The following is a 16442-nucleotide window of genomic DNA, read 5'->3' on the forward strand; positions in this document are numbered from 1 at the left end:
TCTATGCATGAAATCCAATTATGATAAAAGTAACACTTTTATAATAAAATAATCAACTTTTATGCATACCTCTATGCATGAAATCAAATTATGATAAAAGTAACACTTTTATGTTAAAATAATAATCTATTATGCATACCTCTATGCATGAAAATCAATTATGCATAATATAAAAATCAATTTCTCTATGAATATCTTCAATTAATCTAGGATGATAATTCCTAGAATATGGTAGGAAGTCCTCTTTTCATGCTGTGAATGAAATTATTTTATGCGTAATTTTTATAAAAATTTTGCCATAGCTCCGCTGCTATGACTGATAAATCTCAATTTTTTCTAAGTGATAAAGCTTATCATTAAGAATTAATTAGAATGATCCCTAATTAAATCAATAATCCATAATGGATTGAATCATTAATATTCATGAAACACATAAACTAAAAGTATAGAAAAAAGCCATTAATTTGACCTCAAGTATAGATTAATCTTGGATTAAGGAAAAGCTTTATGAAAAGCTTCATTTGGATTGAGAATGGGTCATGAGTATGACCATTTCTTGAGTGAGAGAGAGAAATTTCATAAAACCATTTGAATTAAGCATAAATAGAAATTTATGTAATTCTTAACTATCATTAATCAATTAACTTCAATAGCATTCATCAAATTATGTAACTCTTCACTACCATTCATCAATTAACTTCAATAACATTCAAAAACCATTCCAATTAAGCTTCTCAAGCTTGAGAGGGGTTGAGAAGAGAGAAACATTGAGAAATTATAGAAAATGATCAAAATTCACTAATTACCTTACAAATTGCTTGATTCTTTGTTCACGGTAGAGGCCCCCAACCAATCAATTGGTTAAGTATGTTGATGGAGCCACCAATGGGGATTGAAGAAAGAGGAAAGCTCCAAAAACAAGTGAATTATTAATGAATTCACAGTTCTTGGCTTAGGTGGAGTAGAGTAACAATGCATAAACACTATATATTTTTCAACAAGGGGTAGGCTTCTATTTATAGGAAAAATTGAGCTCCTAACCAAACAAACTGATTCTAGAATTTTCCAAATCAGTTTGGTCAATTTTTGACCATTTTTAGGTCAGTTAAGCTAACTTTTTGGAACTAGACTTGAATGAGGAGAGAGGAGAGATGAAATATCTCAATTTTTATGAGTTTAAAACTCGTTCAAGCATGTGAAATATGCACCTCCTTTAAAGAACTCCCCTTTCTTACATATGTGTCAAAATGGAATCATTATACCTAAATATCTCATATTTTTAATATTGCTCATAGTTTTTTACTAATAAACCTTGTACATTTTTAACTCTTCATCTTATGTGAAATATGCACCTCCTTTAAAGAACTCCCCTTCCTTACATATGTGTCATAGTTTTTTTTCTAATAAACCTTGTACATTTTCAACTCTTCATCTTATGTGAAATATGCACCTCCTTTAAAGAACTCCCCTTCCTTACATATGTGTCAAAATGGAATCATTATACCCAAAATATCTCATATTTTTAATATTGCTCATAGTTTTTTACTAATAAACCTTGTACATTTTCAACTCTTCATCTTATGTGAGCATTTACTCATTTTTGGATACCCAAAATATCTCATATTTTTAATATTGCTCATAGTTTTTTACTAATAAACCTTGTACATTTTCAACTCTTCATCTTATGTGAGCATTTACTCATTTTTGGGTATCTTCTTTTACAAATTGGATTTATCTCCTCCCTACACATGGATTGATGCTATTGGCCCCCATAGGAACCTTAATTGGACCATAATCCAAAAATTTCTGAAAATCTAGACCCTTAGGCTAAGGTCCTTTATACACATTTCCAATTAATTCCAGTTGCACATTGGAAAATTCTTTTTGAATTTCTGTTTCAGGGGAATTCATCTTAATTATAAGAGATATTTTTCTATCCAAAAATATTTAAGATCTGAATATTCTCTCTCTAGAATATTTTCTCTCTCTAGGTTAAAATAGTTAGAAACAATTTCTGAAGAGGGATTGATTACAGGGGAAGATACTAGACATCAAAAAGGGGGTTGGGGAGGAATCTTACAGATAGGGCGAGAATGGATGTGATGTAAAAGAATAGATGTGAAGGCGTATGTGGTTATATGAATGGGAATGTGGAAATGGATGTATGAAGGTGAATGTGGATGTACGGATGTGAAAATGGATGTATGTATGTAGAAGTGGATGTATGGATGTATGAATGAATGTGGATGTGGATGTATGAATGTGAATGTGGATGTGTGGATGTGGAAATGAAAGTGTGGATGTATGCATGTAGAAGTGGATGTATGGATGTGAATGGGAATGTGGATGTGGATGTATGTATGTGGATGTGGATGTATGAATGAGGATGTGAAAATGGATGTATGTATGTAGATGTGGATGTATGGATGTGAATGTGGATGTGGATGTAGATGTATGTATGTGGATATGGATGTGTTTGTATGAATGCGGATATGGGATTGGATGTATGATGTGGATGTACGAACATGGATGTGTATGTAGAATAATGATTGTGAATGCGGATGTATGTATGTAGATGTGGATATATGGATGTGAATGTGGATGTGGATGTAGATGTATGTATGTGGATATGGATGTGTTTGTATGAATGCGGATATGGGATTGGATGTATGATGTGGATGTACGAACATGGATGTGTATGTAGAATAATGAATGTGAATGTGTATGTGAAATAATGTGTCGTCGATATGAGTGAACGGATGAGAATGAGTACACATATGAATGGAATGTGGAATAAGTAATGTGGATTGAGGATGGATAATGTGGAAAGACGAGAGTTCGAAATAGAAACTGTATTTTGTGACCTGTTTGTAAATGACTGTTTTATGTCAAGAATGCTGGGGAAGCATTTTGACCGTCTTGTGGATTAAGGTCATGGAGACCTAACTGTTAAAGTTGCAACTGCTGACGGAGAGTCACTGGAGGACGTCTCGCGTAGCAAGGTCGACTGAGGTCTTGACCAGCCTCAGTTCGATTTAAATGGTGAGCTTCCGGTACGGTGGATGAGGGACCAAGGAAGCGGCCTATGAGTGAAGCGCTAGGTGACCTGCGCGACGAAGGATCCTAGAGGGTGCTGACCATACGGTGCTCGAGCTCTGGGTCACCGAAGATACCCACACGTACATCATGGAAGATATTGGAATAAGGAGTAAGAGTTGTTTTCTGAAACCGGGCATGGATCTGGTTGATTGACCTTGCTGGTCCTCAAACGGATGAGTCCATGGCTCTCTTATATGGATCTATTGATTGATCTTGCTGAACTTCAACAAGGATTTCATCTTGATTTTTTTATGTGAAAATATTGCCGGTTACTATGAGCTAGGAACTATCGAAAAGGCCCTTGAGTGAACAGGTGGTGAGCATTCTTGTTGCCAATGATGCCATAAGTACACCGATGAATGAATGATTAGAAATATGGATTCAACTAGAGATTTTGAGGATAGTGATCAATGGCATAATGGTTTCATCAAAGGATTGTTTTAAAGTTAGCTGATGCTGAGAAAAAGGCAATTTTATATTGGGTGCGTAAGTGGTGTGACTGGTTTTATGACACCGTCGGCTTCTAGCTTACGCTAGTTCCTTCTTTTATATAAGTCGTAACTCTTAATTGTCGCTCGCAGTAATCTTACTTCCATTGATCTCCTTTCTTTCTTAATCTCTTTTATGGCTTGGCAGTAGGACTTGGTTTTATCCATGATGATTTCTCACCTTCAAGACGCAAGCGAGTCTGTGAAGAAGGATTTTATAGAATTGTATGAGCGCTTACTTTTCCCTCACTTGGGAACTTCTGTAGCTCAGACCAAATGGTGGACCTATCAAGACATAACTAGGGTAACACCGTGGGGTCGGCATCACTTTCGTAACAATGTCCGCTTGGCTATGGTTATTGAAGCCTTGGGTTTGGGTCCCCGATACTATTGCGTGATGAGATCAAGGCATGGTGGATTTTCTGAGCGGGTCTTCTTACTTGCGTGTTTTCTTCCTCACTAGAAGATATTCCTTTATCCCATTTTTTGCTTGCCTCTTAGAGGTCCTTTTATTAAGTCACCTCATACCAATGAGGTAGGTGCTACAATAACCGGCCAAATTATTCCCATAGATGAGTTACCTTATACGTGTGCTGCTTGTGAGTGCTGCTTTTGTGACCATATGTTGGACGGGCTTATGGAATTGTAAAAAGTTCTTCTATCTTGCTGTATATGTTCCAAGAGTGAATAAAGTTGAAATCTTTGTTTTTGTCTTGAGTCTTGCTCTCTTTGAGACTTTTCTTTGGTTACTCTTAATTAAATTTTCTTAGTCTCATATTCGTGCATCTTAGGGAATTAACCCCAAATTGCGAGATGAGGGCATCTCACATTTTTCAAGTGAGAGAGAATGTAAGATTCCTCCCCAGTCTCTCAAGATATCCAGCATCTTCCCCTGTAATCAATCCCCTCTTCAGAAATATAAAAGATCTTATCTCTGCCTGTTTTGATATAGAGAGAGAAAATATTCTAGAGAGAGAATATTCAGATTTTGAAAATTTTTAGATAGAAAAATTTTTCATATTATTAAAATAAACTCCCCTAAAGAGGAAATTCAAAAAGAACTTTCCAATGTGCAATTGGAATTAATTGGAAATGGGTATAAAGGACCTTAGCCTAAGGGTCTAGATTTTCAGAAATTTTTGGATTATGGTCCAATTAAGGTTCCTATGGGCCAATAGGATCAATCCATGTGTGGGGAGGAGATAAATCCAATTTGTAAAAGAAGATACCCAAAAATGAGTAAATGCTCACATAAGATGAAGAGTTGACTATGTACAAGGTTTATTAGTAAGAAACTATGAGTAATATCAAAAATATGAGATATTAATACTCACATAAGATGAAGAGTTGAATAAGGACAAGGCTAATAGTTAAAAAGGGGAGATATTTAGAAGTAAATACTCACATAAGATGAAGAGTTGAATAAGGACAAGGCTAATAGTTAAAAAGGGGAGATATTTAGAAGTAATGATGCATTTTTGACACCTCTGCATGGGGATTTTCCCCTCATGAATGAGGCGCCTACTTCACATGTGCAATTGAGTTTTAAATCTTCAAAAATTGAGATATTTCATCTCTCCTCTCTCCTACTTCAAGTCTAGTTCCAAAAAGTTAGCTCAACTGACCTAAAAATGGTCAAAAATTGACCAAATTGAATTGGAAAATTCTAGAATCAGCTTGTTTGGTTAGGAGCTCACTTTTTCCTATAAATAGAGGCTTTCCCCTTTGTTAAAACTCAATAGTGTTTTATGCACTGTTACTCTCCTCCTCCCAAGCCAAGAACTGTGAATTTATTAATAATTCACTAGTTTTTGGCATTTCCCTCTTCCAAAGATTGGTGGCCACTCTTGTCCAAACAAGAGTTGAACCCTTATTATTTTAATGTAAAAGTGTTACTTTTATCATATTTGGATTTCATGCATAGAGGTATGCATAAAAGATTATTATTTTAATGTAAAAGTGTTACTTTTATCATATTTGGATTTCATGCATAGAGGTATACATAAAAGATTATTATTTTAATGTAAAAGTGTTACTTTTATCATATTTGGATTTCATGCATAGATTTTATGCATAAATTAGATGTATAAGAGAAATTCTTTTATTCTAAAAGTGTAATTTCTACTAAATTGGATTTATGCATGGAAAGATGCATAAAGAATTTATTTTAATCCAAAAGTGTCATTCTCATTTAAAAATGAATTTATGCATGGGAAGATGCATAAAAGATTGATTTTAATTCAAAAGTGTCATTCTCATTTAAAATGAATTTATGCATAGAAAGATGCATAAAAGATTGATTTTTAATTCAAAAGGGTTAAATTTCTCCTTAAAATGGAATTTATGCATATATAGATGCGTAAAGAAATCTTATATCAAATATAAGAATTCTCTTGTATTCTATAAATAGATATTAAGATGTGATAAGATGCATATGAGATGAGTTAGGATGTGATAAGATGTATATGAGATGTGATAGGATGTGATAAGATGTGTATGAGATGTGATAGGATGTGATAAGAGGTGTATGAGATGTGATAAGATGCGTATGAGATGAGTTAGGATGTGATAAGATGAGTTAAGATGTGATAAGATGTATATGGGTTATGATAGGGCGAGAATGGATGTGATGTAAAAGAATAGATGTGAAGGCGTATGTGGTTATATGAATGGGAATGTGGAAATGGATGTATGAAGGTGAATGTGGATGTACGGATGTGAAAATGGATGTATGTATGTAGAAGTGGATGTATGGATGTATGAATGAATGTGGATGTGGATGTATGAATGTGAATGTGGATGTGTGGATGTGGAAATGGAAGTGTGGATGTATGTATGTGGAAGTGGATGTATGGATGTGAATGGGAATGTGGATGTGGATGTATGTATGTGGATGTGGATGTATGAATGAGGATGTGAAAATGGATGTATGTATGTAGATGTGGATGTATAGATGTGAATGTGGATGTGGATGTGGATGTATGTATGTGGATATGGATGTGTTTGTATGAATGCGGATATGGGATTGGATGTATGATGTGGATGTACGAACATGGATGTGTATGTAGAATAATGAATGTGAATGTGTATGTGAAATAATGTGTCGTCGATATGAGTGAACGGATGAGAATGAGTACACATATGAATGGAATGTGGAATAAGTAATGTGGACTGAGGAGGGATAATGTGGAAAGACGAGAGTTCGAAATAGAAACTATATTTTGTGACCTGTTTGTAAATGACTGTTTTATGTCAAGAATGCTGGGGAAGCATTTTGACCATCTTGTGGATTAAGGTCATGGGGACGTAGCTGTTAAAGTTGCAACTGCTGACGGAGAGTCACTGGAGGACGTCTCGCGTAGCAAGGTCGACCGAGGTCTTGACCAGCCTCGGTTTGATTTAAATGGTGAGCTTTCGGTATCCAAAATTGGCACTTTGAAGGGTTTAGGGATATACGATATAATCGACATCGCTCAAACACCTTTCTTAAGCAAGCCACATGGTCTATCCACATTGAGAGTGTGCACATAGATCATCAATGAATACCTCCAACCACTTCTGCAAGTAGTCTTTAAAGGCTATGCACATTTATCGTTGGAATGTTGCTAGGGCATTGGTGAGACCAAAAGGCATGACTTTGTAAGCAAACGTCCCCCACATTGTATTGAAGGTTGTCTTATGCTAGTCTTCTGGTGCTCTCTAGACACGTGATTGTAGCCTAAAAATCAGTCCAAGAAGTTGTAAGCTTCTTAACCAGCTCCTCTCTTCAAAACGTGTTCCGTATATAGGGCAATGGAAAATGGTCCTTCCTAGTAGCTACGTTGACCTTTTTACGATCAATATATACCCTAAGTTTTCCATTCTTATTTGGCACTATTATGATTGGTGACAACCAATCCGTATTATGATTGGTGACAACCAATCCGTATTGTTCTATCTCATAGATGAAATCCGCAGAATGAGTTTATCGATTTTCTCTTTTATAATTGATGCATATTTTGGATTCATCTGGTATGGTTTTTTCTTGGATGGGCTTAATCCTTCAAAATGATTTGGGATCGTATGTTGCACCACCTTAGGTGCTATACCCTTCATCTTTTGTAGTTCCTAGTAGCGAAACAATCCTTAAACTCCTTAAGGAGAGTAACAAGCTCATTTTCTTCAAAACCAAAGTCAAGTTCTTAGCGATGTAAACAGGTTTGGCTTCCTCCCTTGGTACCATAATATCAACTTCCTTGACTTTAGCTAGGCCATGGTATGATGTGGACATCCCATCTTCCTTAACTCTTTTTGCCATTAGTCGGACCACCTTTCGTTTGACAATTGTGTAGGTTTTTAAATGGTATGGTATTGAAAGCAAGTATGGTGTATCCTCATCCTCACTTTTTCTTTTAGCCATAATTTTCATGCCCTCTCGCTCAGCTTCTACCAAATCTTTATTTCATTTTCGGTGCCCAGCTTTCGTAACCCTAGGCGATTCTGGTTCTTGAACGATGACTTCCTCCTTATGTTTCCCTTCAAGTGATATCTTACTCAATTCCTCACCCCAATCCTTAGAAAACTCATCGTTTACCTTAATGGCTTCGAGGTATCTTAGCCACCCACTGGCCGTGGGTTTTCTTCATAGTAGGGCATTTCACCGAGCAATATATCGTTTCTACTTTTAGCATCTTCTAAAGCGCTAGGCGCTAGTATGGTCCTGTGATCCAGTCCCTTCTATGCTAGAGACCTCCTCTTCTGATTCCTCATCAAACGGTTTGCTAATTGACCATACATACAGATGTAGAGGGAACATTTCCAGACTCCACATATTGGGTTCCTTGGGGTTGCATCACATCTATGGTAGCTAGCACATGCATCCAATTTTCAGTGAAATCTGGAGGAGGAAGTCATGCATACACTTTTGTTTTCTCTTCCTCTTTGGAATTTTCTACAGTGGGCTTGCATATTTGTACGGATGTGGTCCACTCGGTTGTAAGCAAATCATTACCGAACAGTTGCCCTTCCATGGGGTGTGCTCTCCACGTTCTCAGATCTATCTTTAGAATTCATGATCTAATTCCCAATAATCGTGCACCAATTTAGATTCCCTCATGAAGAGTCTCCCCAATATTACGTTATATGAGTCTGGTCGGCGACGCAGAAAGTCCATTATTACAAATGTATGATGGTAGCGAAACGTAAAGAGTTTGCGTATCACATTCTCTAAAAGCCCAATGGGCTTTGAAGATGTTCTGTCTGCCATTTTAACGATAAGATTTGCTCTTTTTAGATCGAGTTTTTCCCAATTTTCCCAACACCATTTTGTGATGATGCTAATCCCCGCCCCACCATATCCAGGATAGCCAATGCCTGCTATGCTGGTACCTGTTATCTTATGATGAATTGGGATTGTAGCATTAGTGTCTTCATTTTCATAATAACTTCCCAATTGATTAACCCCACCAATATCTTGATGACTCTGGTTGTTCTTTCCCTTGTGTGTGTTAAGGTTCTTTTTACAAGAGGTGACATAACATCCTCTGTAGTGTCGGCTGGCCTTAGTCCACCTTCTACCCATTCCTTTATGTCTACCCATAATGTTGGTGGTGAACTGAGCAGTTGTCCCAATGGCATTTAACAGAGGTGGACAGTATGGCCATGAGGTTGCTTATGTCTCTGGGTTCTCTAGCAATTGAGGGTTCCTTCCATGTTTGTGTCTTGTATCCATTCCTAGGGAATGAATGGATGGACTCATCCTACGCATCTTCCTCAAACATTCTTGACACCGTGTTTCCTTGAGATCCCTCTTCCGTCTTTTCTTGAATTGGAGTAGTTACATCCAATTCCCTTTCCCTTGTTAGCTTGTTTCTTGGATACATTGTATCCTTGACTCGGTTAGCCCTTACTTGGCTTCATGAAGTCGTTGACACACTTCTACTAGGGCGTTGGCTTCTTCAAGCTTCCTTATCTCCTCTTTGGCATTTGGGTATTCACCGACTCCTTGAAAGGTTGATGGTATTTCCCCTTGCATATCTAGGTTAGGCTCTTTTTGTTTAATCGCCACACTCTTCTGATAGGAAGATCCTAGGTGATTTGATGCACTATCATCAAGAGTGAGGTCATCTTCGATGAGCTTTCTAGATCTCAAGTGCCATGCATGTATCCAATTCAGCAGTTGCTTCCTTTACTCTCCTATATCTGTAAATGTGGTTGGCATGAAGGTGGGGAAGTTATATGTGAATCCCGTTGCTTGTACTCTTGAAACTGCAAAGGTGTCCATCTTCTCTTCAGTGGCATGTACAAGGAATCTAGTCTTTGAGTTGGTGGCGCACACATATATTCATGGTGGCTATATTCCGGGATTGTGAGGTACTCTTTTCTCCAATCTAGTTGTATGCCGAAATCCTCCATGTTGGTGTTTGCATCATCTGTGATAATTGTTGTATAACCCCCCTCTTGTGTGGTCTGGATGAGTCTTCCTCCATCTACGAAAGCAGTAACTGATCATAAATGTTAAAATTCTTATTTCCAACAGATCCTCCAATCGTGGATTTGATAACTTGGTGTGCCGTGCCACATTGAACCATAAAGTGCCCTCTCCAGCCAAAGGTAGGAGCTCTTCTAATTCCGGTCCAAGTGCTTGGAGAGGGTACGGTACATAGGGTTGCTTTGTCGAGGTGACATCTGAGTATGCTTCTAGTAAAATCTACCGAGTTGGTTCAAAGGGTGTTATTTGCATTAACACCTTGAACATAAGTTTTGGTTTTAACAGTGGGGATTCCCAGCTCTTATGAATCCTTTGTACTCTGTATAGCAAACAAGGACTCAAGAATAGTATCATCAGTAAAAGATTTAATGGTGTCTTGTGGGAGAGTGTGACGTACCTCCTGAGTTTGCCATGGGGGAGATGGGTCAATGCTTGCACCTCCTCGGGGGTGAGAGTGTTAGTGGGAAATTCTAAGGGTTGAGAAGGGAGAGTAGAAAAAATACATTCTGCTTGAGACTTACAGAGGTGGAGCATTTGGATACAGATTAAGTAATTTACTTGCGGCGACATTAGAATATACGGGGTAAGCAGGGTTAAAAGATGAACTTGAAGTTTCCTGACCATGGCCAGAACTCCCACTTGAAACTCGTATGTGTCGATTTTGTACTCGCAGAAGTGAGGAGAAAAATGATCCAAGGAAGGGCTCAATTCTTGCATTGTGCACACACGATGAACGCGACGAATGAAAAATTATGAAAAAAGGAAGGAATTTTGATTTTATGGCCCATCTGTCGGACTGGGCGGCTGCCTTAATGAAGAATGCCATGTGTCTTCCTATGATTGGTTCCAAAAAAGTAACTATTTCACGGCATGAAGCATTTTGTACCAGTTCACTTCGTGAAGCTTTTACAACCAGTTCTCATGGCGTGAAGCTCTTAAGATCAGTTCATGGCGTGAACTGTTATGTATTAGTTCACGGCGTGAAGCTCTTAAGACCAGTTTATGGCGTGAACCTCTTTGGACCATGTGTGTGCAAGATTGATAGCCTATATTTCTCTTCATGCTCAGACACTCAACCATGCATTCAAAGAAGTGAATGATACCCAATTTTACCTTGTATCCATTTTTTGAGTAATTGATACTACCTACATCTTTTTATTGCCATGGAAACGAAGGTGGTACTTTGCCACTTCTAGGTAGGTGTTGGTTCTGAATGCCCTTATTGCCCTTTTCTTTGTATTCGAAGGTGTTCGCACAACGGTGGCTACTAGTAGGTAGAGTTTGGGCACCCATACTGTTGTATTGCCTTGATAATAACCTTGTGCCATTAGAAATTCCTTTCGAAACCATTGCTTACAAATGCTTTGTGGAGTGTTGTTTTGCTAGGAGTACTGCCAACTTACGTGTGAAGACCATTTGTGTTCCTTGTCTCCATTTTGAACCTTTCTTGTTGATTCCTTATTGACGCCCTTCTCATCCTTGTAGAGCTGGTTTCCAAGTTGACTTGGGCTGCTTTTTGCATAGGGATTGTGGACTTCAAACCTTTTTTACTTCATGAGGTGATGTAACTGTGCTTGGTGTTTCTATATCCTCAATCATGGCTTGCTTTCCTTTGTTTATCGGGCTCCGTATAAGGGCATGGAAATGACATTGTTGCCCTTGTTTAGCAGTGATGTCCTCTTCTCCCATTGGATATTACAGTTATTGGCACAAATCCAAGATCATCCTAGGATCATTCCTCGTCCCCCATAGAACCTGCAAGCGCATGACAAACACCTTTCCAACCAAGAAATTATTTTTGATGGAAACATTAACACTTAAAAATCCCTAACCTTTTGTGGTTGTTAAGTGCACACTGTGTACTTGTGCATTGGTGGTTTCAAGGTGCTACCTATGTCTCATACGAGATCGGTTTTGTAAGATTCCTCCCCCCTAGCTTTTGAGGTATACAGGAGTAAGAATCTCCCTTTCTGATCTTATAATTATTCCCCTCTCTGAAATAAAAGAAAGATTCTGTTTTACCCTATTTTGACCTAGAGAGAGAAAATGTCTAGAGGGAGGTAGTCCAAAATTGAGATATTTTTGGATATAAAAATCCTCCTAGTGTCTAAAATGGGTTCCCCTGAAACAAAAATTCAAAAAGAACTTTCCAATGTGCAATTAGAATTAATTGGAAATAGGTATAAAGGACCTTAGCCTAAGGGTCTAGATTTTCAGAAATTTTTGTATTATGATCCAATTAAGGTTCCTATGGGCCAATAGGATCAATCCATGTGTGGGGAGGAGATAAATCCAATTTGTAAAAGAAGATACCCAAAAATGAGTAAATGCCCACATAAGATGAAGAGTTGACTATGTACAAGGTTTATTAGTAAAAGACTAAGTATTACTAAAAAAATGAGATATTTTGGGTATAATGATTCCATTTTGACACGTGTAAGGAAGGGGAGTCCCTTCAAGGAGGTGCCTACTTCACATGCTTAAATGAGTTTTAAACTCAAAAATAATGTGATATTTTTATCTCTCCTCTCTCTTGGATCAAACCAAATCAAAAGGGAACCAAATTAGGTCCAAATCTTGTCCAAATTTAACCAAACTGAACCTGGAAAATTCTAGAAACTAGTTGGACTTGGTTAGAGGCCTCCCTCTCCTATAAATAGATCCTTAGCCCTTTGTAAAAAAATATGAGAAATATACTATGCCAGTATTATGCTGAAATAATGATAATTTTTACTATTCCCTAAAATTCTCTCCAAATTGAAGAAATTGGAGCTTCCCTCTTTCTTCAATCTCCATTGGTGGCTCCATCAACATACCAAACCAATTGATTGGCTGGGAGCCTCTACCGTGATCAAAGAATCAAGCAATTTATAAGATAAAGGGTGAATTTTGATCTTTTTCTATAATTTCTCAATGTTTCTCTCTTCTCAATCCCTCTCAAGCTTGAGAAACTTAATTGGAATGGCTTTTTAATGCTATTGAAGTTAATTGACGAATGGTAGAGGAAATACATAAATTTCCATTTATGCTTAATTTTAATGGTTTTTATGTAATTTCTCTCTCTCACTCAAAGAATGGTCATTCCCATGACCTATTCTCAATCCAAATGAAGCTTCTCATGAAGCTTTTCCCTAATCCAAGAATAAATTCTATGCTTGTTTAATTGGAGGCCAAATTAATGGCTTTTTTATGCTTTTAAGTTAGTTATTTCATGAAAATTTATGATTCAATCCATAATGGGTTAATGATCCAATTAGGGATCATTCTAATCATATCCATAATGTTAAAGTTCATTCTTTTAGAATAAATTGAGATTTATCAGTAATAGCAGTGGAGCTATGGTAAAATTTTTATAAAAATTACACAAAATATTTTCATTCAAAGTATGAAAAGAGGACTTCCTACCATATTCTAGGAATTATCATCGTAGAAAAACTGATTGATTCTCATTGTAATCCTAGAAATATTGATTTTTAGGTTTATGCATAATTAATGATTTTTTGGATAAATTTATTTATCTATGAGAAATAATTAAATGTTAAAAGAGGAATTTCCATTACATTTGGAATTCCATCATTAGATGGGAAAAAGATAATTTCCTATCATATTGGAATTATGGGATAATTCATTTAATTTCAAAAATAAATTTTTAGATAAATTTATTTATCTATGAGAAATAATTAAATATTAAAAGAGGAATTCCCATTACATTTGGAATTCCATAATTTGATGGGAAAAGAGAATTTCGTATCATATTGGAATTATGGGATAATTCATTTAATTTCAAAAATGAATTTTTAGATAAATTTATTTATCTATGAGAAATAATTAAATGTTAAAAGAGGAATTCCCATTACATTTGAAATTCCATGATTGGATGGGAAAAAAGAATTTCCTATCATATTGGAATTATGGGATAATTCATTTAATTTTAAAAATGAATTTTTAGATAAATTTATTTATCTATAAAAAATAATTAAATGTTAAAAGAGGAATTCCCATTACATTTGGAATTCCATAATTGGATGGGAAAAATATAATTTCCTATCATATTGGAATTATGGGATAATTCATTTAATTTCAAAAATAAATTTTTAGATAAATTCATTTATCTATGAGAAATAATTAAATGTTAAAAGAGGAATTCCCATTAAATTTGGAATTCCATCATTGGATGGGAAAAAGAGAATTTCCTATCATATTGGAATTATGGGGTAATTCATTTAAACTCAAAGATGAATTTTTAGATAAATTTATTTATCTATGAAAAATAATTAAATGTTAAAAGAGGAATTCCTAATGCTTTTGGAATTCCATCATTTAGATGGACAAAGAGAAATTTCAAGCATATTGAAATAATGGATATTTTAAATAAATTTATTTTACAAATAATATTTGATGGGAAAAGAGGAATTCCCATGGTAATTGGGATCCTAGAAATTAAATGGGAAGAAGAGGAAATTTTTAGTATAAATTTGATTTATGATTATTTTACCATGAGAGAAAATATGGGTAGAATTGATTTCTACAAATCCCATGAATTCTTTTATTCAAAAGAAGAATATTGAATATAATTCAATTGAGGAATTGAGAAGGAATACGGAACTAGTTGTCAGAAAAAGAATCTTTAAGTAGGCCAAGCAATTGGCTGAAATTTAGAAAAAGCTATTAAATGGTAATAGCATGTGACTGGATGTGATAAGAAGAAAATAGGATGTGATAAGATGTGTATGGGTTGTGATAGGATGAGAATGGATGTGTGTATGGGATGCAATAGGATGTGTGTATGGGATGCAATAGAATGTGAATGAATGTGATAAGATGAAAATAGGATGTGAATGAATGTGATAAGATGAAAATAGGATGTGATAAGATGTGATGTAATGGAAATAAATGTAAATGTGAATAATGAGATGAGAAAAGGGTTGAGAGGATATGTGAAAGGGTGAGATGGAAAGTACACGGATGTGAATACGGATGTATATATGAAAGAAGGGATATGCATGTGTATGTGGATGTATGGATGTGGATGTATGAATGTGGATGTGGATATGGATGTATGGATGTGGATGTGGATGTATGAATGTGGTGTGGAAATGGATGTATGGATGTAGATGTGGATGTGGATGTATGAATGTGGATGTGGATATGGATGTATGAATGTGGATGTGGATGTGGATGTGGATGTGGATGTATAAATGTGGATGTGGATGTGGATGTATAGATTCTTCTTTATCCCTGGCACATACAAAGCATCTGAAAGTGTGAAAGCGCTGCCATTTGCAGCAGTAAGCATAATTTTACCAATGCCCTTCACTGGGTAAGAAACAGTATTCCCATTAGGGATAGCCTCAAGACAAGTGAACATATCACGATGCGAGGTAATGTGCTTTGTAGCACCACTGTCAAAATACCATACATGAGAGTCAATAGAAACTGCCAAACATGCATCATGTACAGATGGATCATACTGGCAATACACGCTAAACGCCCATTCTGTATCCTGCACAACATTTGCAGAATCTGCATTTGTAGAAGCATCTGCTATAGTGGCTGCATTTGACTCTTTCTTCTTTGCCTCTTTAGCCTTTAGCTTAGGGCAATTCTTAATGACATGATCAGTTGCCTTACAATAGTTGCACCTCATTTTTTTCTAGCCTTTATCAAGAGCCTTCTCAGACCGATTGTTGCCACCTATGGAAGGAGAAGAAGTTGCAGACCTACTAATAGGAGAAGAAACAGTGGAAGGGGCTGCCTTACCACTTCTTCTCTACTAGGCAGCAACAAATGCTTGATCAACTGCACGCTGCCTAGCCCTGTTTTGCTTGGACTGCGCTTCTTGACTAAATTATCATACTTGACAACATCAGGTCTGTCCTTAGTAACAAGTCTCCACGTGGAAGCAAAAGTCTGATATGACTCAGGTAAAGCATCAAGAATAGTTTGCACAAGAGAATGATCAGGAATAATCTCACCTGCAAAAATCAACTGTTCCTTGAGATCTTTTATTTCAGCAAGAAAAACATTCATGTCATCATCTTCCTGCATAATCTTCGATTCTAGCTCTTTACGCATGTAAGAGATTTTTGCCTCGTTACGACCTGCATACAAACCAGCTAGAATATCCCAAGCCTGTTTTGTTGTTTTAGCTGAACGAATATGTGGGGTGATGTTACGTTTGTTGACAGAAAGTGCAATCAAGGCATGAGCCTGTGCATCTTTACCATCCCAACGAGCTTGTTCAGCAGTGGGTAAAACAGCAGCAAAAATAGTAGAGCTGCTAGAACCTGTAACATCCTCAACAGATCCTACATCCACAGAACCTAGACGTACATCCATACCCTCCACAATGTTCCACACTCCTTTTGCAACCAAAACATGCTGCA

This window comes from Cibotium barometz, chromosome 39 (assembly GCF_041138505.1).
Source record: "Cibotium barometz isolate CiBa-2024 chromosome 39, ASM4113850v1, whole genome shotgun sequence".
In the NCBI taxonomy this organism is placed as follows: domain Eukaryota; kingdom Viridiplantae; phylum Streptophyta; class Polypodiopsida; order Cyatheales; family Cibotiaceae; genus Cibotium; species Cibotium barometz.